The 25,113-nt window shown below is 33.3% G+C and overlaps 1 long non-coding RNA gene across 2 annotated transcripts in view; it reads right to left on the bottom strand.

Moving 5' to 3' along the window:
• The window catches only part of LOC105711505 (uncharacterized), a 163,235-nt gene that overhangs the window by 72,071 nt on the left and 66,051 nt on the right, over positions 1–25,113 (bottom strand). The gene's annotated exons all lie outside the window — the stretch shown is intronic.

Raw genomic sequence — 25,113 nt, 5'->3', positions numbered from 1 at the left:
AGAGCTATGGCTGGACATCGTGTTATACCCTAGCAAGTTAGAAGGAAAGTGCTACACTTTGAGTTCCAATTGAGAGTCTTTTATTGCTGGTGACCGAGAGTCAGCTCTCACTCAAAATCTCTTGGCCCCAAAGAGGGGGACAAGATTTCCTTTTATACCTAACCTAGAAGAGAAGGGAAGGGGAGTCTAGCTGAAGTGGAATTTTACAGAAGCAGAACAAGCAACTTAGTAGGAGAAAGCTGATTACCGGGAGACAGAAGGTTACCATACTTGCAGGTTACTAAGAGTATTTCCAAACAATCATCAAGGAGGGTAGCAGGGGGGGACTTTCCATACAATCAATCACCAAGGGGGGTCCAAGGAGAAGTATTCACAATAGCAGGTGTGCTTGTCAAGAAAGAAGTGGTTACAATGGTTACAAGGCTCTGAGTACAGCGTGACCCAGGTGCGCACCCAAGGGAGAAATGGCAGGGAGGGAGAGGCTAAAATGGAGTTTACAGCTAAGATGGAGTCAGTTAGGCTAGCACAAGTTAGGCTATCACAGTCGTAGACAAGCAGCTTGACTTCAGAGGGACAACCTGACAATGTAAGTTTGGAGAAGAATCCAGCACGAGACAGCCAGACGTCAAGGGAAGATTACTTACCTGTCCCATCCCCTTTTCAGTTTTCCTTCCAACTGAGACCCATTTTCATCAGCAATAAAATCCCCCACATGTGCCATCCTTCAATTTGTTTGTGTGACCTCATTTTTCCTGGATGCTAGACAAAAGCTCAGGAACCATGAGTAAAGGTACAAAAGGCTGTCGCACTGGCCCCCTGCTCTCACTGGTGGAGGGCAGCAACCTCACGCAAAAAGGCAAAGGGTCCACTGAGCTGTTAACACTTAAGCCATCTGCAGATGGCAGAGCTAAAAGAACACCGTAATACCATCTGGGGCTTTGAGGATCGCACACACTCCCACCTAGATGCTGCTGTGGAGCCCACACAGAGTTTGCTCCTGCTGGCATCCAAAAGTGGTTGACTGAGTACATGAAGCACCCTTATCATGAGTCTGATGAAGGGGTCAAGGAAATATCCTATTCCAGTATAGTTAATAAACATAGAGAACAGAAAATTTTTTTATGAAAAAATAATCTTCCACTCCCATCTTTCTAACCTCAATTATAATTCCTTGAATCAACTTTTTAAAAAAATCTTCGTCTTTTTTTTTTTTTTTTTTTTTTTTTTGCTGTTGACTAATGGCTTAAGGCTCTATTTCTTGATTTATCAATTTTAAGCAATATCTAATTATTCCTTTATAAGAATTGAAAGTGAGAAATTTAGTATTTATTTTTTAATACTTTAAAAATCTAATTCACTTGCTTTCACATCCACATCTAAAATTGTTCCATAACTCTAGTGCCAGTAAATGTTTAACAGTAAGCTCAGTGAGGAAGCAAAAGGCACTTATTTGTAGCATTTGCCAATTTCTACAATGTGAATACTCCCATCATAGCCAATTTCAAAGTACCGGACAATTGGCTAGAAAAATCTCTAAAAATTTGGCCTGGATTGATGGCTTATGCCTATGATCCCAGCACTTTGGGAGACAGAGGCAGGCAGATCATCTGACATCCGGAGTTCGAGACCAGCCTGACCAACATGGAAAAACCCCATCTCTACTGAAAATACAAAAAGTTGACCACGCATGGTGGCATGTGCCTGTAATCCCAGGTACTCTGGAGGCTGAGGCAGGAGAACTGCTTGAATGTGGGAGACAGAGGTTGCAGTGAACCGAGATCGGGCTAGTGCACTGGGTTACCCAGCCCGGGTAATGAGCAAAACTCCATCTCAAGAAAAACAAAAATCTCTAAAATTTTAGCAATTATTTCTACCGATTCAGTACAGGCCAGCTCTTTTTGGTTTTGTGTTGAATTTGTTTTTTTCTCAGAATTTCTAATGACTTCGTGTATGTGCTGTGTGTCTGTGGGTAAAATATTGGCTCGTGTTTATCATATTCTCATTTACCTGCCTTTTAAATTAGGCTATTTTGTAACATAGCTTTTTATCCCAAGAAACCTCTTTCTCATAACACTTCTTATCCTTATTCCTATCTGATGACTTTATTTTGTATCATCTTTGTTACCACCATATCCCTGATTAATTTTCCATCTGAACTATGCTACAGCTGAGTATCTGACAGTCATGGCACTCATTTTAATTGAGCCTTGAGAGATCAGGATGCCTATTACATTGTCATAATCCCACCTAACCCCATTTTCCACATCACAATATTCTATTTCCTTCTGTTGTCTCATATAGTCATATCTTGTTGCCCATCCTCACATCTATTTTCCTTTTGACTAAGAAAATAGAAACTTTGCTATACACATCAGAAAATCAAGCAATCTGTATCTGTACCCACATACTCAGCCTTTCATTCTGTTAAAATTGGCACTAGATTCTATGTCATGTCTCCTATTTAAAGACATTAATCTTAGAATACTCTCCTGTTCTTCTAAATAATCAAATGTTCCCTTTCTATTGAATGTTTTCCATAATGGATACAAGCATGCTACAAATATTCCATCTTAACTATAAAATTAAGAAATGCTTTATCGGCCCAAAAATAGAAAAATAGAGCAAGAGAATAAAGAATACTTTGTGAACCCAGAATTATTTACATGTTAGTTTGATACAGAATAGAGATAGAATTGTACAATAGCATAGAAGTGGTGGACTAGCATAGTGTGGTACTGAGATTATTAGTTTTAGTTTTAGAAGAAAATAAATTTGGATCCCTACCTTGCATTGATCACAGGGAATAATTATGAATAGATTGAAACTTAAAAATTGCTACAAAATTAAATCTTCAAAACTTTAGCAAAAAATAGATGAAGATATTATACCAACCTTTATTTTTTAATATTTAAAATGGTTAAGTAAAACCGAAATTAGCACCAAAATACTAAATTTATAAATTTGATTACAATGAATATGAAAACTCAAGATTTTCATTTTCCAAAATAAAAGACTGGCTTCTTTTGAAATAAACCACCCACAGTGAACAACTAAAGAAACTGGAAAAATATTTAAAATATCTATTTTGGCTGGCTGCAGTGGCTCATGTTTGAAATACTAGCACTTTGAAGGCCAAGGCTGGTGGATTGCTTGAGCCCAGGAGTTCAAGACCAGCCTGGGACACAGGGAGAGGATCATCACACACTGGGGCCCATTGAGGGGGTAAAAGGGCTAGGGGAGGGATAACAGGGGGTGGGGGGATTGGGGAGGGATAACATTAGGAAAAATACCCAATGTAGATGACGAGGGGATGGATGCAGCAAACCACCATGGCATGTGTATACCTAAGTAATAATCCTGCATGATCTGTACATATACCCCAGAACTTAAAGTATAATTTTAAAAAAGTATATTTCTTTTATGGAAGTAGATTATATTATCCAATGCTGGGGCCACAAACCCTTCATTGGAGGAGGAGGGAGGGTTCTTCACAACGACTTCTATACCTCATGTGTCTAGTGATTATCTTATTGTTGTTCTGATACTTAAAAATTTAATTTGTTTGTTAAACAACAGTAGGATCAAATTACAGCCCAAGGGCTAAATCCAGCCCACTATCTGTTTTTGTAATAAAGACTTACTTGTATAAAAGCACATCCATTCATTTTTGTATTGCCCATGATATAGTATAGACAAAGTTGAATAATTGCAAGAGAGACCTTATGGTCCATAAAGACAAAAACATTTACTATCTGACCCTTTACAGAAAACGTTTGTCCAACCTGTTTTAGAAAGGTAGTAGTATACTTCCTCTATGACTGTGCAATTAGGGTTATTTCTCATTTAACAATAATTAATGACTGAATAAATATTTATAAAAATAATAGCAATTAATTATGTTGAACACATCATTGAGAATATTTTTTAGAATTGTAAATGTATTATTCCTTTCATAAGTCCCATTAAACTCCAGGCACTCTGGTTTCAGAATCTGGACCCTTAACTATGGGAAGATTTGTCTCTGTAAGCAGAATTGATGTACAGCTTCTCGTTGATGACCAAATGAGTCCATCAAGCTTTGGGACCCTCATGATGCCAGTTTTAAAAGTTTCCTGGGGTTTTAGACCTTGGTATAGATGCCTGGCTACCTTTTCCTCTTCATCTGTGTGAGGATAGAGGTTTATTGATCTAGATTTTGCCCTTTTCCTCACTCAGCTTACTCTGAATCCAATTTCTGGTTGCCAGGATCCCCTACAGCACCCTCACATCTGCTTCTCCCACCTTATTTTAATATTTGTTGCACATTTTCATCAGCCTTATTCTTCCATATAAGTACAGTCTTCTGATAACCCTCTTACAATGCCCTGTTGTATTGATCTCCTCCATCAATGTGGTAACATAGCCCTAGAAGGTGAACAATTGTGCTTAATCTGCCATTTTGATCAGAAAAGCATTACTGCATTTTCATCTTACGTGCTTCTTTTTAATTAATTTGTAACAAAACAGTATATGTAGTATATACCATGTTGCTTTGATATACACACATGTACACAATAAGATCATTACTACGGTCAAACTAACATATCTCTGTCCTTACATACTTACCATTTATTATTTTGGTTAAAGCATCAAGCATCTACTCTCATAGCAAACTTCTACCGCACAATTTAATATTACTTGTAGTCATTATGCTGTAGATTACATCTCTACTTATTCATCTTTTTTTTAATTGTACAATAGTTCATGGGAAAAAATTAACTCATTTTGAGTATTCTGCTTTTGGTTTTTAATTAATAATTACTACTTAAGTATTTACATGTTAGGGATAGTAAGTCTCTCTACTGAGTGCTTGACATCATTGCCATGTGGAGATTGAGGCAAAATAAAAATTCAGTAATAATGCTCTTATATTTATTTAAATGTTTGAAATGTGGTTTATCATGGATGTCCTTGCATTAATACTAGTTTATTTAAAATTACATTGAAATGTATTTTATATCAATCACTGAATATTTTGCTATATCCTTAAAATTTAGAAGTCCTAGCTAGAACAATGAGACAAGAGAAAGAAATGAAGGGCATCCAAATGTGAAAGGAAGAAGCAAAGTATTATTGTTTATAGATGACATGATCTTATATTTGGGAAAAGACTAACAACTCCAGAAGCAAACAATTAGAATGATAAACAAATTCAGTAAAGTTGTAGGTTACAAAGTAAATATACAAAAGTCAATAGCATTCTCTATGCCAACAGTGAACAATCTGAGAAACAAATTAGAGAAGTTATTTGACTTATGATAGCCACAAATAATAAGAAATTAATGAAAGAAGTTAAATATCTGTTCAATGAAAATTATAAAACATTGATGAAAGAAATTAAAGACACAAAAAATTGGAAAGATATTTCATTTTTATTTGTTGGAAGCATCAATATTGTGAAAATGTTCATATTATCCAAAGCAATCTACAAAGTCAATGTAATCTATCAAAATACCAATGACATTCTTCATAGAAATATAACGAATAATCCCAAAATGTATATGGAACCACAAAAGATCAGAATAGCCAAAGCTATTCTCAATTAAAGAAGAAAACTGGACCAATCACATTACCTCACTACGAATTATACTACAGAGCAACAGTAACCAAAACAGCATGGTATTGTCATAAAAACAGACACATAGATCAATGGAACAGAACAGAGAACCCAGAAACAAATCCATAAACCTACAGTGAACTCATTTTTTACAAAGGTGCCAATAGCACACATTAAGGGAAAGGATAGTCTCTTCAATAAATGGTGCTGGGAAAACTGGATATTCATATGCAAAAGAATGAAACTAGATTTTTATCTCTCACCATATAGAAAATAAAACCATAATAGATTAAAGTCTTAAATATAAGACCTCAAACTATGAAACTGCTAAAGGAAAACCTTGGGGAAACTCTCCACAACACTGAACTGACTAAGATTTCTTGAGTAATGCCCCACAAGCACATGCTGCTAGAGTAGAAATGGATAAATGGCATCACATGAAGTTAAAAGTTTCTGCACAGCCAAAAGAAAAAAAATCAACAAAGTGAAGCCACAGCTCACAGAATGAGAAAGAATATTTGCAAACTATATGTCTTACAAGGGATTAATAACCAGAATATATTAAAAGCTCAAACAACTCTGTAGGAAAAAAATCTAGTAATCTGATTTAAAAATGGGCAAAATATCTGTATATAGACATTTCCCAAAAGAAGACATACAAATGCAAAATGAATGTATGAAAAGGTCCTCAGCATCACTGATTATCAGAGAAATGGAAAGCAAAACTATACTGAGGGCTGGGTGCTGTAGCTCTCATCTGTAATCCCAGCACTTTGGGAAGCTGAGATGGGTAGGTTTCCTGAATTCAGGAGATCAAGACAGACTGGACAACATGGCAAAACCCTGTCTCTACAAAAAAATACAAAAATTAGCCTGTACATACCTCTAGTCTTAGCTACTTAGGAGCCTGAGATGGGAAAATCACTTGAGCCAGGGAAGGTTGAGACTGCAGTGAGCCAGGACCACACTACTGCACTCTAGCCTGGGCAACAGAGGGAGAGTCTGTCTAAATAAATAAATAAGTAAATATCACTACAACAAGATATCATCTCACCCTAGTTAAAATGGCTTTAATACAAAACACAGGTAATAACCAATGCTGCTGACGATGTGGAGAAAAGGAAACCCTCATACACTGTTGGTAAGAATGTTCCCCATACCTCTATGGAGAACAGTTTGGAGGTTCCTCAAGAAAACTAAAATAGAGCTACCATAGGATTGCTGTATCACATGGTAGCTTTATTTTTATTTCCTTCTTTTCCCAAATAAAAGAAAATCAGTAGGTCAAGGAGATATCTGCACTCTCATATTTATTGCAGGACTGTTCACAATAGCCAAGATTTGGAAGCAACCTACATGTCCGCTAATAGAGGAATGGATAAAGAAAATGTGCTACATAGGCATAATGGGGTACTATTCAGCTACAAAAAAAAAAAAAGAATGAGATTCTGTCATTTGAACAATATGTATTGAACTGGAGGTCATTATGCTAAGTGAAATAAGGCAAGCACAGAAAGACAAATGTCACATTTCTTACTTATTTGTGGGAATTAAAAATTAAAACAAGTGAACTTATAGGGAAAGAGAATAGAATGATGGTTCCCAGAGGCTGCAAAGGTTTGTGGGGTTGAGAAGTAGGGACAGTTGAATGGGTACAAAGATATGGTTAGACATAATGAATAAGATCTAGTATTTGATAGCCCACCAGGGTGACAACAGTCAACAAGTATTTATTCTACCATTTAAAATAATTGAAAGAATATAATTGGATTGTGTATTAGTTTGTTCTCATGTTGCTAATAGAGACATACCTGAGACTGGGTAATTTATAAAGGAAAGAAGTTTAATTGACTCAGTTCAGCCTGTCTGGGGACACCTCAGGAAACTTACAATCATAGCAGAAGGGGAAGCAAACACATCCTTCTTCACAGGGTGGCAGAAAGGAGAATGATTGCCCGGTGAAGGGGAAGCCCCTTACAAAACCATTGGCTCTTTCGAGAACTAATTCACTATCAGGATAACAGGACAGGATAAACCATTCCTGTGATTCCATTATCTCCACCTGGTCCCATCCATGACACTTGAGGATTATGGAAACTACAATTCAAAATGAGATTTGGGTGGGGGCACAGCCAAACCATATCAGATTGTTTGTAAAACAAAGGTTAAGTGCTTGAGATGATAAATATCCCATTTAGCCTGCTGTGATTATTATGCATTGTATGCATGTATTAAAATATCTCATGTAATCCATCAATAGACATGCTTACTATGTACCCATGAAAATTTAAAATAAAAAAAATGCACTGACTCTAGGCAAAATATTATATATATAATAATAATGATTATATATATATGTAAATATGTGTGTATATATATATGTATATATATGTGTGTGTGTGTGTATATATATATATATATATATATATATATATATATGGTGCCCGAGCCAAGTTTCTCACTAACCTCAACCTTGTTTGAACCCTATTTGACGTGTTTCTCAAAGCTCTTGATTACATGATATTCTCCTTTGGGTATAATCATTTAACCATAAATAAACATCTATACTAAAATAATTCCATAAAAACACCTGTAGTCAAAACTTGTATGCCTAGACTTTTTATGTGAGCCAATATAGTATATTTAAATATTTGCCTTTTAAGATTAAACTAATACCCTTTCCAACAACCCTGTATTAAAATGCAAAGTTATCATACAATACGTAAGGACACATAATTCATTAAACCATTAGCAATTTGTATTATTTGAAAATTTTCTAATATGAAAATTAATTGATAAAAGGAGAGAGAAGAACTAAGCTTTAATTTTGAAGCAGAGAGAAGAAACTTGGTTAAGCAAGAGAGGAGATTAAACTCTATAGATACAGTGCTAGAATCCCGAAATTAGCCTGAGATGAATGATTGGCTTCAGATCAGGCATTCTGAAAGCCATGGAAAATGAGATGTGAGAATAATAAAGTCAAGCTTCTACTTTTGCTTGAACTAATTTTCCTTGCTCTAATTATATACAATACATTAAATGCATTATCCACAAGTAAAGATCTCAGTAAATGTATATGGCTCTAAAAAAGGGAATACTTAAAAGTGTTTGTAGATTTTATTTATTTAAATTTTAAAAAATTTTTCAGAATGCATTTCAAAAATTATGTAAAAGTAGAATACCTCTGCATTATTAAAATCAATAGCAATAATCATAATAAATATTGAGTAATAAGAAAGCCAAGATGATAGGCATCCTTATTTGTGATTAATGTCGTCAAAATGGAAGTAGCACATTTACTAATGGAACCACACAATCATGAAGTATTTCATGCATAACTATCCAAAATAAAATTATCATTTTCCAGGAATGAAACATTTCAAAATTATAGTGTGCACAGCTCTAAATTGATTCTATAAATAGTTTCCAGAAAATCATTTACCAGATGGTTATATTTAGATGCCACTCAAGCTTCCTGAGTACTTTAAAGGTGAAATCACTATGCCCACAGCTGTGTTAAAAATAAAAGACTTAACATCTTTAAAGAGGAATAAATGCTGAGTGTTACAAAAGATACAAAAATACAAGAAAGTTTCCAATTAAATGATTCTGATATACACAGGAAAGGTAAATTAGTTTTTTAATTGTTCATTAAGTTTAATTTCATATAAGCAAGTCTCAGTCATCATAATCTAAAATTTTTTCATGTGTATCATAATTGCAATTTTGATTGTCATCAGAATTACTTACTTTGCCTATTTCCTCTCTGAGAGGTAATACAGGAGTCCATGGTTAAAAGTGCAGATTCTGGAGACAAATTGCTTGCATATACAGCCCAGGTTTGTGATTTCAGGCAAAGTGCTTAACTTCCTGGGTCTGAGTTTCCTCAAATGTAAAATAATAATTATAATTTCATAAGATTTTGACAATTAAATTAGATGATGCAGTGCCTGACATTAAATGATTAATTATTTAGGACTTTCATTAAAGTCCTAAATAATTGTTAATAATAGATGTTAGAATTTTAAAGCATGGCAAAAATACCTAATCGAAGTGGGAAATTCACTTTTAGGAAAACATTGTTAACATATGCAGTGGAATATGTTAAAGACAACACCCCAGTTATTACTGTAAAAATAGGTCTCTGTGTGTTATATATACATTTTCTGCTACCTAAAATTCTATAGACTGTCTACATAATAACCACATAGCTGAAGGGCAATACATACCATCTGAACATTTATTTTCTTTGGGAAACCATTTTCTCTTAAATTCAACCACTTTGTGATATCCCATGTGGGTTACTGCTCATGTGAATCTACTTAGGAGGAAAATCACATGCTAGAAACACCAAACCTAAAAGATGATGAACTTGAAGATATCATCCCATCACTGCTTAAAGAAAAGATATAGAGTGATGGATGTTATCGATATTCAGATGAGAACTAACTTAGTAATCAATGCTTTTGCCCTGGATTTTTGAACAGTGTTAAGAATTATAAAATGGCAAACCATGATCAGTCACCCCAAACATAGAGAATTGGTTTACTACAGACTGAAAGTTTATCAAGGCATACTCTTTAGACAGAAAAAAATATATATGCTTTAAAGATCCTGAAACAGACTTCAAGAGATGCAACACAACCTGTTTCCAGGTAACAGAAGCATCACATGAGCTATCTTTGACACTGCAAAATGAAATGAGGAGATTAAAAATGTCATTCAACTAGTCCAAGTTCTCTCTCTTTTCCTACCCCTCCACCTCTGCTAGTGTTCATATGGATCTCCCCGCCTGGAATTCCCTCCCTGACCTGTCAGCTGTTTCTTTTTGGATGATTCTTACTTATTGTCGATCTCTCAAATCTCAACTTGGATATCACTTCTTCCGTGAAGCCAAATCTAGGTTAGGAGTCCACTATGTGTACACCCAGCACCCTGAACTTCCTGTACCACAGTATTTGTCATGTTTCGTTATCCTGCCTCTCTACCTGTCCATCTTTTCACTACATAAAAATGCTTTGAAGTCAGAGATCTTCTATATAATGTCACAGTCATCACCAGAGCCGTTCCTGGGTCAGTGCTCAATATATATAGTTTAAAATAAAAGTAGGGAGAGAAGGGAAAACAGATTGAGAATTAAGGTAGAAATGAATGAGCAGTGCCTCATTCATTTAAATAATTGCAAAGCTGCTGGAAATCCCCAAAACAAGATGCCAACTGATCTCAGGTGTGGCACAAAGTGAGGAAAGTTATTTATGTAGGACCAAAAGGGCTGATTTTGTTTGCTACAGCTTTTTCAAGCCTAAAATTTAAAATATCCTTTAAACAATTTAACCCCTCTGAAATAATGGTGGGGGATAACAACTGTATGTAAAAGTAATCCAGTAATAATTAATAAACAAAATAGCAGAGGCTTTTTTTTCCTTCTGAAAAATCTTTCGTCCAATGAGTACTCATGAAGGAGCACAGAAAGCAGTCCATTTTATTTTTTAAGATGTATGATTACACCACCTTTGATGTGTGTCTGTGTGTGTGTGTGTATGTGTGTAGGTATAGATATCCTATATGTGGTATAGGTGATATCAAATATATATATCACATATGTGGTAGTTATATATCACACACCCATATGCACATACACACATACACACACTAACACAGTTAACATACACATGAAACTAGACGGTTTAGACTGAATCTCATTTATCATAGAATCTATAATTCCTTTGTTATTTTTGGATAAAATGAACTGAAGCTCAGTGTAGATTTCTCTTACTGGGTGAAATGTGAAATCTGACTTTAGAATTTGGATTGAGCTTTCAATTTGGGAAGAATCAATAAATAGATTGAACATTTTTTCTAAAAATGTGTCATATTTTAACAGCACAGGTGAATATAATAATTATATTAAAAATTCCTTATTATCACTCTGCAAATTTAAATTATACTATACTCCTTTTATTATTTCTTTATGGAACTGAGCTAAAGAAGTAATAGAACTATTCTTTTTCTCTTCAAAAAGAATTTTCTTGTATCTTCTATTTTGATATGAATGTAATTGTGAAATGAATTGTGTAGATTCTTCAAACATAATTATGTATAATATTGTAAGTGTCAATGAAAAAAAGGAATAACATCAGAAATAATGAATGTGAGAGAAAGCCGAATAATAATACATATTTCTTCAAAGGAAGTGGACCAACTCAGAAAAGTAAGTCTTATGGATAGCTGAATATGTGTGACTATCCTTTTCCATGCCATTAGATAGTCAAGCAATTCAAGTACACAACAAATTTAACCTTTTTTTTTAACCACAAACAATCTGTTTCACCAACATAGTTAAATGGAAATTATTTGGGTATCATTTATTCATTAGTATCTAGTGCTATTTTGCTCCTCCATATCTATTATCTGTCCTTCTATCTAACCTAGGACGTTCATCTGTATGAATCACACAGTCATGGTTTTCTATTACTCTGGCTTCCAGTTAGTCCAATCAGTAGGGAAACCTAGCAGTTTGGAGGAACAAAGAAAGAGGAAGTGGGGAGAGTAATGTCAGAATATTACTTGGTTTCTTCCTTCCCTTTTGAAATGATGTCAGACTAGCTAATCCTTTAAATAAGCATCACCCAAATCCCATTCTATTCCTTTGGGTTCCAATAACCATGCTATCTCTTGCTTCTTTAAGTCTACCAGTACCACCCATAGTAGCCTGTTATTGTAGTAGCCTTTATAGTCTCCCTTTTATCTATGTCATTAAACACATCAAGAATTAGTCTATTTGCAGTGATCCATATATTTTCTCTTGAGACAAGATTTATAAGGAAAACAGATATCGCTGTTCAACTATCTTGGTATGCATTATTTTTTAAATCAAAATGTTTAGATTATTGATTTAACACTTCTTTCTATTTAGTTATTTTATAAATTCAGACATATATTATACATTCCTCATTAATGGACATTTTTGTCTGGAGAAAAAAGAAGAAATATGGCTAGAAAACACATAGGATATTGTTTGCTCTTGCACACACATGGAAGATTCTTCTCTTCTTTATACTTTACTAGTATTTTTAAAACTGTAAGTTAACTCATTTGAATATATTTTACTTCATTTATCCTGACTTGAAAACTTCTGTTAAGTCACCCAGCCTCTATTTCCTTCCATTCTAGAAGAACCCAAATCATGTCCAGTAATGTAAACTATTCTTGTTTCCAAAGAAGAATCCCGATTGGTCTATGTAGTCTAGCTTTGCATTTTATTTCCCTATTCAGACAGAGCAAGGTTCTTTGGGCTCAAAAGCCTATAAAATTTGGGGTACCTCTTTAAAAAAATAATAAAAACTGTGAATAGGTACAACTAAATATTTATTGAAAATAAAATTAATAACAAATTAAAATTTTTAAAGCTGACTAAAAGTACTATAAATATAATAGAATTTAGAAAAATAATATAACTTTAATGAACTACAAGAAGTTCATTTCTACAATACATTTTTTCTACTTTTCTTTCTTTCTTTCTTTCTTTCTTTCTCTTTCTTTCTTTTTTGTTGTTGTTTTTTAGACAGGGTTACTGTTTCTCAGGCTGGAGTTCACCGCAGAGTTCTCTCTGCAGCCTCAACATCTTGGGTACAAGCAATGCTCCCGCCTCAGCCTCTCCAGTAGCTGGAACTATAGGCATACACTGTTATGCCTGGCTAATTTTGAAAAAATTCTGTAGAGACAGGGTCTCTCTCTGTGGCCCAGGTTTGTATCAATCTCCTGGGCTCAACTGATTCTCCTGCCTCAGCCTCCTAAAGTGCTGAGATTACAGGCATGAGTCACTGTGCCTGGCCCATTGTCCCTTCTTTTCAAAATGCATAGCCCTTGATCACCACTTCTTATGGTTTTATAGTATCAATAGCTATATCAGAATTAAAAAAAAAAAAAACTTCAATTTTTATCCAGTAAATTTAAATTCAAATTTAGTTTTTATTATTACTAACTCCTTGCTTTTACTTCTGCTACAGGCCTGTGCTCTACAAATGGAAGAATTCTAATAAATTCTGTTTCATATAATTCCCATTACAAAGGGAAAAATGTATAATTCAATAATACTTGTATATTCTATGATATGACATGCATTCTAAATAAGGACAGTCTTCCATTTTAGTAAGTTATAGATGAGAACTGAATCCTCAGCTAACAATTTTACTCATCTGATAGTGAAAGAATTTTCCATATACTAGTTTCTTATGTTTGTATTTTGAATCCTTTTTTCCCATTATTAATTACAACTTTCCAGTACCAAACATTTTAAAACATGTTAATACCATAATTTAATCTATGCAAAATGGGTGGTAAGTCAGAAGAAGTCTAGCAAAAAGTTCACTGTATCAACTAAAGAGGAAGTTGACTGCAAACCACATAAATATGTCCCATTATCCCAAACTAAGAGAACCCCAAACAAAATTCTCCTTACCAAGATATCCCAAAATATTCAAAGCTCCTTGAACATCATCTGCAATGAAGTATAGTGTGAGAAAGGGCAAGTCAGAGTTCAAAGACACATAGATCTTAACTAATTGAAGGTAAAAAGACACATTACAAATTTCACCAAAAAGAAATAAATAAAATATGAACATGTGAGCACATTTTTAAGGAACATTCTCCTGATCTTCGTAAAAGTTTATACAAGTTCTGGCCTAAAGTTTCATTAACTTTACAGTAATGTATTTACACTAATGTATGTACCTCTGTCTCTGGTGATAGTTTCTGGCTCAAGTTTGGGCATGGGATCTAAGCCAACCTAATTAAGAGTGAAGAGAATTATTATTTTACAATTATTTACAAGAGGTTTCTCTACCTTCCCCATTGGAAACGTAAACAGAACATCTCTTTTGCAAGCATGGGAATGTGGGCCAGGGCGAAGTTAATGTTGACTGAGTGGATATGAAAGAGCCCAGATTTTTGAGATTTTCAAAATAAATTAATGTCACCCTTGGAGTTTACCTTTGGATTTATATTTTATTAAAAAAAAAAAAATACCATTTAAGCCAAATTGCTTTAGAGTTTTCAGTTACAGTGAAAATATCCTAATGTGTACCTACAAATTATTTGATTTATTTCTGAAAGTCTTATTGTAAGCATCATTCTGCATTTTCACTCAGATACAACTGTTAAATATAAAATTCTCTGAATTAAAAATCATTGTAAACTGTGTTGAATTTCACAATTATCACAGATGACAGGACTTTTTTCTCAAATAATAATTTTTTTAAAACTTCTGATATTTTTCAGTTATGATAATAATCGTTTCAAAGATATTTTTCAAGTAAGTTAAAGTTGGTATATTAGAATTTACATTGATATTCTATCCAGCATAAATGATCCTCTAAAATACATATTTTCTTAAATTATTAAAAGAAAAATATAGGCTTCCGAATTTTTTTTAATTCCATTTTTGAGGTTTGGAAATAAAGCTTACACCTCAGATAAGCATTACAGTCAAGGTACTTTTCTATTGGTGAAACACATTTTAAAAGTTACCTTGCATATCTCAATTAGACAAATTTCAAGGCATAACATTGAAAAAAAAATCTATTGCTAATAAAGGAAAAAAATCACAATTCCTTTAAGATTCAAAGCTTGTTTACAGTTTTATTCCTGAACAGCTAATATCATTTGATTTACAACCATTAAACCTCTAAAAAGTCCCAAGCAGGAGAGGATAAAGTTCAGAACTAAGAGAGAGAAAAGTGATTAAAGCGAGACAAAGAGAAAAAGAATTTTGTTTAATAATTCTAAAAGGAATATAACAAAAGGTATTATCAGAAAATGCTTTGATGTGCAAACAATAAATTTGTAGGCAAAGAGAAGTAAAAGTCAATACCCAAAGCAATAGTGACTAGTTTAAATCAGTAGAAATTTTCTCTTTAATATGGAAACAAAGTTTATCTGAGGTTCTCTGACTCTAGGAGGAAACAGTATTAAAGAATGCAAACAAAGAAAGAGAAACTGTTTCACAGTCTTTTTTTTTTTTTTTTTTTTTTTTTTTTGAGACGGAGTTTCACTCTTGATACCCAGGCTGGAGCGCAATGGCGCGATCTCGGCTCACCGCAATCTCCGCCTCCTGGGTTCAGGCAATTCTCCTGCCTCAGCCTCCTGAGTAGCTGGGATTACAGGCACGCGCCACCGTGCCCAGCTAATTTTTTGTATTAGTAGAGACGGGGTTTCACCATGTTGACCAGGATGGTCTCGATCTCTTGACCTCGTGATCCACCCGCCTCGGCCTCCCAAAGTGCTGGGATTACAGGCTTGAGCCACCGCGCCCGGCCTCACAGTCTTTGATACAAAGTTTCTATTCCATATGGTTTACCTTTCCCAACATGTTTCTTATCCTCAGGAAACTGTTAATGGCCTTCTCATTATGGCTTCAGCTTGTATTTTTTTAAAATTCTTACTATGAGATCTACTTAAGAAGTCTCCCAGTGTCCCAAAGAGAATAATCTAGTTTTTGGTTTTTAAATGAATTTCATATTTATAGGTGTTTATTATATCTATACTTTACTAAAATATACAGAAATATTTGCAACAGAGACTAAGTTTTACGCTTTTGTACAGGTGTTTGGCATCTATCCTACACATCCACAAGTGACAATTGTGCCTGTAGTCCCAGCATATCAGGAGTCTGGGGCAAGAGGATTGCTGGAACCCAGGAGTTTGAAACCAGCCTAGGTGATATAGCACAGCCTCTGTCTCTATTTAAAAACAAACAAACAAAATCAATTCTAAAAACACTGCAAAATATATTTGGCTCAAAAATAAATATTCATCTATCTCTGTTCTTTACTATTGTGATATCTTTATAAAATTATTTATTTTTGTCTGCTGTCTAAGGAGGAATGATTTAGAAGTTGGACAATACAAAAAATGACTACTAAGAATTCAATATTTTTATGTTTCCTAAAAACTCTGTATTACTTCAATTAGGATAAAGAAATTCTTTAACATTGTTCCTGAACTCAGAGAGTTTTCAGTCTGACTTAGGAGAGATGACACAATAATGATAAGAAACAGAAGTGACATCAAGGGTACATAGTAGGTTGTTGCAAAAAGGAAAAGAAGAATATGAGAGGATAAGAGAATGTTTAGTGATCCCTTGTTACTTCTTTGAAAAAAATTATGAACTATATTAAGTCTAAATACATAGAATGATACAGCAAACATTCATGTTTCTACCATTCAATTTGGTTAATAACATTTTTGTATCTTAAATTTTTATCATTTAAAATAAAAATAAAACACCATTACACCATTACACCAAAAATAAGAATTTTTATTAAATCCTTATTGTTAGTGTTTCCAGTCCCTTTCCTTCATTTCTTACTTAGAAATGACAACCATCCTAAATTTTGCATATATCAACCCAAAGCAACTTTTAATAGTTTTACTGTACAGGTATTTCCATACCAACACCGGTATACATATACAGGTAATATATTAAATATAGGACATATAGTTGATATGTATATATTATACATAGTTGTATATATGTATAGAAATCACGTAACAACCTATCATACTGTACGTCTCTCAGCAATGTTCATTTTTCACCTAACATTTTGTTTACTCTTTACCTATGTTTATAAACTACATATGACAATCTAGGTGATTAATTTTTACTGCTATGCAGGTTTTAAATATGTGATAATTATACAATACATTTAGCCGTTTTCTTTTTGATGATCTTTTTTTTTTGTCTTACTCTTCACTATTATAAACAAAATTACAATAAACATACTTGAGCATATATCCTTGTACACATGCATGAGATTCCCTGGAGTATATCCTAGGATTAAGCAGAAGTGCTGAGTCTTAAATATGTGCAGCTAAAACAGTATTCAATATGGCAAATTATTTTCCAAGGTAGTTAAATCAGTTCATTATCCACCAGTAGTAAGCAAATCCCATTTTTTAACAAGAAAAAATGATTGAAACTAAGGAAACATACAAATTAGGAATTGAGAATATACATCAGAATAAACTCAAGAAACTGACAAAATGAACAATACAGAAAAGAGCAAAACTTATTTACATAGAGAGCAAAAAAGTAATGCACGAATCTTTTGTTGTCAGGTTTTGACTATTAGCTCAATGTTAATGAGCACTATTCAATCAGTGTTAATGAGGATTATTAATTAATAGCATCACTTAAATATTCTATAGCATTATTTTTCCTTGCTTTGTCTATTAAATATTGAAAGAGGTATTTAAAGTATTTTATTGTGATTGTGATTGTGGTTATCCAATTTTCCTTTGTAATATCATTCATTTTTAGATTATTCTGTCAAGATAACATAAGAAAAACTTAGACTAAGCACAGATCCTGTATCTATGAAAATCAAACAAGAAATATATTAGTTTCTTGAGATTATTTGAAACACATGGGTTATGTAAGCAAAATAAGATTATATTCTATTTATGAATATCTAACAGTCTTGTTGAGTGTGAATCATGTAATCAAATTATTGTTTACACCAACATACATTTGCTGCAGGTTTTCTTCACACAGATGTATCATTATTTATTTAACCAAGTCTTTATTTGACTTGGTGTGATACTTCACAATTTTAACTATTATCAAAATAAACATTTTCCTATGGCTAGTTATATAAAAACTGGTTGTTATAAATTATTAAAAGTTAAATTATAGTAATGATAAAAATTATAAGACAACACACATTGTCCTGATGTCCCTATATTTTATACTTGTGGCTGCAAATTTTGAAATTATATTAATTTTCCTATATAGCTTCATTAGAATTAAGAATAATAATTTTTAAATACTTGACTAAGTAAAAATTTGTTTTTCAGAGTTGTACCATTGAATACCAATGTTATACAAGTATTTCTTTTTAATTGTTTTTGTCAATAAGTTTTTCTCTTTATTAAAGAGTTTGTTCATAGTCTATCATATTTTATTGTAATGTGATGGCGATTATTTCTCAATGGTTTAATGTGCTTTTTAATTATAATATCAACTCATAAAATTGTTTTCCTTTTTTAATTTGGCCTTTAATTTGTTATTATATGATTTGATGTATATCATACACAATTTGACTGATAGCCTTTTGTTTTAATATGCTTAAATCTCACAGTCTTTTGTGGTTTCCTCAACATCCCTCTAACCTTAAAGAAACATATACTAAGTCTCTAGTGTATGTCAAGAACTGTTCCAGATATAGGTAATACTTTATTGGAAAAGGCAAACAAAATCTTGTTTTTTTGAAGCTAACATTTTATTCATTGACTTTCACTGATATAATAATCATCATTTCATGTCCATAATAATGAAAAATATTAATAATTTAAAAATTTTATAGCTTTTTTCTTGTTTTATTTTTTTGAGAATTTTTAATGTAATATTACTTTTTAATAAATATGCATTATTATATAATTCTTCATTTCTGCATGATTTATAATGCCATATTATCATACAATAACTCTTAGTTATCCAAAAATCTATTGTTATTATTTTGTTTAACTTTCAGTTTGATTTATTGTTCTCTTCTTTACTTCTTGTTTGTTTTAGGATCCACCTGTTAAAATATTTACACTGTACGGTATATTTCAGTGTTCATATAATTTATAACAATTTTCTATGTACCCTAATTTAGTCCATTTATTGAATAATCAGAATAAGGTAATCATTATACATTTTAAAATGTAGAAAGTGTTTGATTATAAATAATAGCATGGGCTTTTATATGTTCCCCCAGAAGCTAAAAGATGAAAAGTTCTTTTAGCTGTTTCTTGGTAACTTGCTTTAAAAATATTTGCATGTTGCCTAGCACCCCATTTGGCAATAAGCCTCAGATAAAACTTTCATTTAATATTTTATTACATTTTCCACTTAACTAAACCTCTTACTTCAAGCATCATGCTCCTGTGACCTTTGTAAACATTAGACATTGCTCTGATCATGAGTTTTAAATGACTTCACATTACCTACAGGAAAAGGCTTAACATGCTTTCAAAGCTCTTGGTGTCTTCCACAATTTTTTCTTATTGTATTTTTCTAGGAGCATCTCTTACATTGTCTAACAAAATTTGTCTATTCCAGCTAATGTGACCAAAGTTGATTATTCAGTTACATCAGTTCTCCATGTGCATGCCTACCTTCCTTGATGTCTTCTACACTTTTGTCTTGCCTTGTCATTTAAAACAAAACATTAACTATTTCTCTGTCACTATAAATCCTTCTAAATACACTGCAATAATGAAATGATACTATAACTTAGGTGTTTCAGTTCTCAAGAGTTTAGTGTATTTTGTTTTTCATCCACCCTTATCATCTACATTTTAAACTTCCTATCCTTCCTCTCACACAACCATCTTCACAATTCTTTTTCTATGCTAAAATATAAAATACACTTAATCTGATAATGGACTCATTGGCAACAATTAGAAAATATTTGTACATTCTTGGCTCATATCTGTCTTCAAACCTTCATCCAATACAATGACAAATATTTTCACCTTGATCTTAAAATTATATGCAGATTTTGTTTAAGAGGTCTGACTTTTAGCTTCTGTTTAAAACATAAAAAATTAAAAACATTGTTATTCTTTTCATAAAATAAGAAAAAATAACAAATTGTACCTTTTGCTGAATCTATCAGATAGCTTAGGTCACAGAGCCATCATCAACCAGCCTGAAATCTAAGGCAAGTCAGCTGTCTCCATGAGCAATAAGACAGTGGCTTATCTGGGGCAGAGGACAAGAGAAAGATAAGGCTGCCAAATTATTCAGTCAAGTGTAGGCCAAATGAGAGTATAAACCCCCAAAGCCTGTGACATAAGGAGAGTTTGCACCTATGTGTATGTTCTACTCCATGGACCTCACAGTTTGTACACAAAAATGACTGAGGTCAATGCAGAAATCTAAAGACTCTTAGTGCTTCAGAAAGGGCTGGAAGCCTTAGCTGTAATCTTCTCTCTTATAGAACAAAAGACTCAATCCTCTGGAAGAAAGCCAGCAAACCCTGTCACCCTCAGGACACAGGTAAAGAGCTACTGTAGATAGAGTAATAATAACCAAGTAATAAAGGTCTATCACAGGAAAAAAATCAAATAAAGAAACAAACTCTGAGTGAGGAGGAGGAAAATGTTCTGTACCCAGATTATTAACTATATTCTACACTGGAAAGGGAAAGATAATAGAAAAAGTTCACCATCAAAACAGAGGTGCACACAGCCAGCCAAAGACTGAGAATGCACAAGGACAAAAGAGAATGCTCTCCACTCTTCACTACAAAGCCAGCAAGCAGAGAATAACAAGTGCCAACAGTTTGTCTCCAAGGGAGGAGCAAACGCAACAAAGTCCAAGATCACAGGGACAGACTAAAGCTTAGGTTGGACATGGACAGTGAGAAAACTCTCTAGGAATCCAAATTACAACCTAAACACAACATTAACTAAGAAGAATGTGAAGACATGGTACAGCAAAACCTAACCAAAATTAATAACTAACTAGATTGACTCAATTACCACAATAAAAGCTTAGCAGAAGAGGGATCCCTATTTCAATGCATAAATGTAATTTATTTCAGTCTCTACTGTCCTACACACAACAACAAAATTCACACAACAAACTACAAGACATAGAAAATGCAATGAGGGTGAGAGAAAATGTCCAGATTGGATCATCTTGATAGTGGCTCTGAATTATGGCCAATGAAAGCACCTGACCAGAGAGCCCAGCCAGTAGCATCACTCTGCAAAAAGCAGTATCAAAAAATATGCCAGGCTAGAGTGTGCAGCCAGCTTCTCCAGCCAGCTTTGGTGCTTTTACTTAATACTTCCCTAGTCTGGAAGACAAGTACACATCTATGACTATCTGTGGAGGAGAACATCTGGTGGCCCCACTCACTCCAGTTGTCAGGTGGTAACTACACAAAGCTCTGATGCTCTGTATAAGACTTCCTTTGGCTGCAGGAATGTGCATATTTACAAATATATGAAGAGTGGAGCATCTGGACCCAACCATTCCAAGTGGCCAAGGAAGAATCTCCCAAAGACCTTTGCCCATCCTCAAAGTCCAGCCTACAGTCTTGCCCAACAACAAATTCTGAACAACAGTACTGCCCAGCCAGGGAATGCAGCCTGCAACCATGGCCAATTAGAGGTGATCACAAAGCTCAGCCAGTGGCTCCACCTGACTACAGAATCCAGGCAGTGGTATCATTGTAACACAAAGCACAACCAGCAGCTCCACTGAACTTCAGAGCATGATCAGTATCCCAGCTCTACCAAAGAACCTAACATTAAGGTCTGTCTACCCATGGTTACTACCAGCAGGCCTATTCAGAATCCCAGGCTAGACAAAATAATAAAGGTCTATCACTGCCAAATAATACTTGCAAAGGCTGGAATATTTGGCCACTTTCTGAAACATGATGACACCAATACAAGTACCAAAGATGCAAGAAGAATCTGGAACATATGACACTATCTAAAAAATCTAATACAGCTCTAATAATAAACCCTAAACAAATAGACATCTATAAAATGACTGAAAAAGAATTCAGAATAATCATCCTAAAGGAGTATAGGTGTATGTGTGTGTATATACATATATAAAATACATATGTATTATATATAGGTGTATATATATATACACTTATATCTACATATGTGTATATATACACCTATATATATAATACATATATGTATTATATACATAGGTATATATATATACACCTATATATATAATACATATATATGTAATATATACATAGGTATATATATACACATGTATTTATAGATATAGATATACATATACATATATATATATATATATATATGCTAGAATTTATATGGAAGCACAAAAGAAGCTAAATAGCCAAAACAATCTTGAGCAAGAGGAACAAAGTTGTAGGCATCACACTTCTTTATTTCAAAATGTGTTATAAAGCAACTTAAATCAAAACAGTATAGTATTGTTATAAAAACAGACACATTGACCAATGAAGTAGAATGAGATTCTAAGAAACAAAAAAAAACTCATAAACTCATGTATTTTTGCTCAATTAATTTTTTGACAAAGGTACCAAGAACATACAATGAGAAAGGATAGTTTCTCCAATAAATGGTGCTGGAAAAACTAGATATCCACAGGCAGAAGAATGACATTGCACCTTTATCTCATCCCTTATAAATAAATCAACTCAAAATACGATATAGACTTAAATATAACATCTGAAGCTACAAAACTACTGGAAGAAAATGAGGAAATAGCTTGTTGAAGTTAGTTTGAGCAATGATTTTTTTGGATATGACGTCAAAAGCACAAGCAAAAAAGAAAGACAAATAATATTCTATCTCACTTAACTAAACTGCCATTGAAATAACTGAGATTTCAGAATGTGACTGGAGATGACTAACGCTCCAAATGGACTTCTCAGATTATTGAGCATGCTCCTTATTAGTTATATTTTACATTTAGCTTTTATTCACAGGCATTTTTAATTGATGTTGGGTAAATATTTTTATCAGTTTTACCACATTTTCAAAGGAACAAAGTAAAAAGAAAAATCAAATATTTTAAAAGACAAAATTTAATAATTTCTGAGGAATATTTATGAAACATAGATTTCATATTTAGTATCCTCAGCTCTTTATGTTAACTCTGAAATTTTGTTCTAATCATGGTATACCAAAATCAAGGATTAAGCAAAAGAGACTTTTTTCTCAAACACTGTCAAGGCAAAATGAAATTTAGAAACATGACACAACAGGGAAAATGCACTAAATATAATGCTGTCCTAAAATAAGAGTTACGAGGTCAAAATTGCAATAGTTTTACATAACCAAGATAATTTACATTGCAATGATGAAAGATTCAACTAAGAATTTAGAATAGTCCCAGTGTGGCAGAAGCCACACTAATAAAATGGATAGATATAAGAAAATGTATCTTATGTGCCGGTTTAGATCAATTGTTATTCTGAAGTGATGTAATTACTGCATGAGAAACAAAATGCTAAATTAGTGATGTCAGTTTCATGTGCCAGAGAGGAATTTGTGGCACATATACTATGTATTTACTTATCTTTTTCTAATGTCTATTTTTTTCTAGGTTTCCTTATGAAGCTTAGTGGGAAGATTGGGCATTTTCTTCATAAGGATGAAAAAATAATGTCTACACATGAGAATAGAAATAGTGTACATATTGGAAAAAGAATTGCTGACAATTCTGATAGGTATGTCATGAGACTGGAACAGAAGAACTTTGAACAAATTCTGATTCATGGAGGCAGTGGAGACTAATGAGTCTACTTTAAAGCAAGAGTTGTGTCAGTTTCAGATATCTGTTGCTAAAGGATAAGCCACCTCAAAACCTGGTGAATTAGATCATCCATTTATTTGCTACAGAGTCTGCAGGATAACAACTTGATCTGGGCTTAGGTAGCTAGTTGTCATACTGGTCTCAACTAGGATGACCCTAAATGGTTGCAGTCATCTGATGGCTCCATTTGGACTGGATGGGGTAGGATGGTCTCACTCATTTGTCTGACAGTTGGTGCTGTCTTATACACCTCTATGTGTCCCTCTATCCCCCAGTAAACCCAACTAGCATTTTTACATGGCATCATATTTCACAAGGGCAAATGCAACAGCTATAAGATCTCATATACCCTAAGTTCCAGAATTCATATAATTGTTACTTCCCCCTTATTCTATGAGTCAATCCAAGTCCCAAAGGCTAATCAAGATTCAATGGGTGGGAAAATAGGTTCCACTCTTTGTTGTAATGAATTGCAAAATACCATATCCATTGAAATCTACTACAGGGGCTGTTGCATTTCTTGCAACTTTCAAACACAAAAATTACTTACAAAAATAATTTTCATAAGACTAGAGAAGAAAATTATTGGTTAAAGCATTGAGAATATTAAGAAAGCACAAGGGAACATATAAGCAAAGTTCTTCTATAAGCAAACTTTTTCTATAAGCAAACATTCTTCTATAAGTAAACTTCATTGTAAGATTTGTGTCTTATTATCACTCATGTAGAAGAGTACTTGTCATCTAGTGAGTGAGAAATAAAGTTTTGTTTTATAATAAATAGATTTAAAATACTTGAAGTTGGTTATGAGTAACAAAAGCATTTTAAAGTTTTTTCTATACCTTTACATATAAAAATAACTTTATTATAAAATGATAGGACATACATTTGAAATAAGCAGTTTTGGACCTAGATATAGTGATGTTTTAATCAAATGAGCAACAGAGCTTTATGTGCATCAGTGTGTTACCAATGTTAAAAGCAAAGAACTACAAATTGGATAAAAATTACCACAGTATATCTTCAATTTTATTGCAGCATCCACATTATCATGGAAAATGTAAAGGCATTTATAGGCTACTTGCACTTCTATGTAAAACTTCTCATAATGATCACATATTTATAGCTAAGCACAATTTAAATCTATAGAACTTTTAAATGAGTTGCAGGTTCTACATATATTTCT

This window comes from Aotus nancymaae, unplaced genomic scaffold (assembly GCF_030222135.1).
Source record: "Aotus nancymaae isolate 86718 unplaced genomic scaffold, 86718_ANA_hifiasm-v0.15.2.pri h1tg000040l, whole genome shotgun sequence".
Classification (NCBI taxonomy): Eukaryota; Metazoa; Chordata; class Mammalia; order Primates; family Aotidae; genus Aotus; species Aotus nancymaae.
This window is presented reverse-complemented; position numbering and strand designations above follow the sequence as displayed.